The 2,500-nt window shown below is 40.8% G+C and overlaps 1 protein-coding gene across 1 annotated transcript in view; it reads left to right on the top strand.

Moving 5' to 3' along the window:
- The window catches only part of LOC144980513 (neuroglobin-like), a 130,962-nt gene that overhangs the window by 17,690 nt on the left and 110,772 nt on the right, over positions 1-2,500 (top strand). The window lies entirely within an intron of this gene.

The raw sequence follows: 2,500 nt of genomic DNA, 5'->3' as shown, positions 1-2,500 counted from the left end.
TTTTGCCGAACAATATTATGTATAGAATGTACTTGTTGCTTTTCTGTTTGATTAATTAAGTTCAATTTTGTGTTGGGTGGGTGTGAAGTTTCAGTGAAAATTCTGAAAACAGCAGATAAGACTCTTTTTATCAGCTATTTTCATAATGGAAACTTTAGTAAAATTAAAGAAACAAAATCCACTATCCTCAATGAGGACAGTGATATTAACTCAAATTCAATGAAAATGAGCTTAAATGTCACCCATCGTCTCAAAACAGTATTATGTCAGGATGAGTCAGACTCAAGAAAGTGAATCTAGAATCAAAATGACAGGAAATAAGAATTATATTTCTTTTTAATTTCATTGTTTTTTTTTAGTTTTGCAAAATATATCATAATGTATTTTGTCGCCATGGCAACGAATGGAGATGATCCCAAGATTCATATTTGTGGCTATAAATTCAATTTCCAACCCATATCTCATCCCGACATAATATGTGCGGCTATGTGGTCTTGTGGTATGACACTCGCTTTCGGATCGGGAGGACCTCGGTTCGAGCCTCGCTCGGGGCATAGTTGAGCTTGGAAAAGACTCTTTACTCACATTCTCTCACCGTACTAAGGTGTAAACTGAGTACCTGGCCGTCAACAGCGTTGTCTCTGTATGAAATAGTGTAAGATCGTTCTATATGTTGCGTGGTGCTGTTGGTTAGGGACCCTTTGTAAAACGCTTTGAGCACGGTTAGTGGATATTGCGGTATATAAAAATCTCAAATTAAAAAAAATTAATTAAATTCCCTTTATTCATCCCATAGGGGAAATTTGTCTCTAGGGTCTATTCCATTGGAAGACAGGAATAACCCAGGCGTTGACCGTAGTGCAGCGTCGCAAATTGAGCTGGGGCGAGGTGATTTGCTCAAGGCCACACAGCGCGGTGGTGGGTGATCAAATTCGGTACCTTTCGGGTACGAAGGAAAGACCGTGCCGCTGAGCCATGATGCCCCTAAGTTATTATTTAATTTCAATACCGTTTGGAGACGAGTGGGTCACATTTTCAGTTGATTTCAGCCCGACAAAACACTGCTTGGAGACGATTTGTCACAATCATTTATTATGATCATATTAGGTATGAACGGGTTACAGAACCACACACCACGCAGCAAAAGTCAAGAGTTTTGTTTGTCAGTAGCTTTTAACCAGTTCACTGCCGTAGTCTGGAATAATATGTTTTTAAAAATTTGGCCAGAAAACTCGTCCTTCAAAACTGATCGATTTAAATTGCCCTCATCTTGGCAGAAATTCTCATACCTGGGACTTCGCGAAATCCAAGGTTTGAGAGGTGTTGCCAAGATGAGGGTCATTTAAGTCGATCAATGTTTGAAGGACAAGTTTTCTGACCAAATTTTTAAATACATGTTTTTTTCCAGAGTGCGACAGTTAACTGGTTAACAAACTTGACTTCCTTTATTTTACCGGATCATTATTGTCGGTCTTCCTGTTTTCATTCACGCATGTAACCCACCGACTTCGATCTTGTATGAAATCTAACCAATCCTCTGAAAACTGTGCTGTGTGGGAGTGAATATAATACAAGGTTAGACTGAAAAGTCTTGATGCGGCTCTTGTAGTTTCAAAACAATAATAGATACGAAATTGACAAAGGTATCAAAACAAAGCTCAGTTTATGTTAGTGCCGCGCTGAGGACCGGACCGAGGACCGGTCCCACGGTCTTTTAGCTGTGAACCGTGGTCCAGTCCCAAAGAGGAAGACCGCCGGCGGTCCTCACTTCTTATCACCTTTCAACGGTCTCGCGCCATACTACTTCCCCAGCGATTCGTTGCCTCGGTCCTTTGCCTATCTTCCACCAATCACCACCCATCCCACTTAATTAATCGCACCCACCCCCCTTTGCCATACACTAAACGACACAGACGACCATAGAAAGCAGACGACCACTCCCTCCACTCCGCAAACCGCCCTTTCGTGTGTGAGATGGGGGGAACAGGAGGCGCACGCCTTGGACGATTCCATTATACGGGGTAAATTTCAAAATTTACTACACCATAATGATCGCAATGACAATGATCTATGATGAAGGCATGACCCCTCTTCTCTAATGGGTTATTGTTTGAAATGTATGTGACTACTAAAGATGTGTGTGTGTGTGTGTGTGTGTGTGTGTGTGTGTCGAACCTAGCAAGTTGCAAGTCTGATTTTTTGTTTTCTTTTGTCCATCTCTTGTCGCCACTCCTTTCTATCGCATTGTTGTCATTTAAAATAATACAATAATATTAAAATTTCGTTTGGTGTTTTAACTAATCAAGTAATATGAGTTTCATTAGTTTCTTCCGTCCAAAAAAAACAGTTATAACGTCTGTATTTTTAAAAGGTCCAATAGAATATTTGGGGACCCCAATAGCTCAGTTGATAGAGCACTCTCTTTATACGCAAAGGGCCAGAGATCGATCCCGGGTGCAGTCGATTTTTTTCTGAATCCCTGTCTACTCAGCAATGAATG

This window comes from Berghia stephanieae, chromosome 1, assembly GCF_034508935.2.
Source record: "Berghia stephanieae isolate SIO BIC M18660-M18661 chromosome 1, UCSD_Bste_1.3, whole genome shotgun sequence".
NCBI lineage: Eukaryota > Metazoa > Mollusca > Gastropoda > Nudibranchia > Aeolidiidae > Berghia > Berghia stephanieae.
This window is presented reverse-complemented; position numbering and strand designations above follow the sequence as displayed.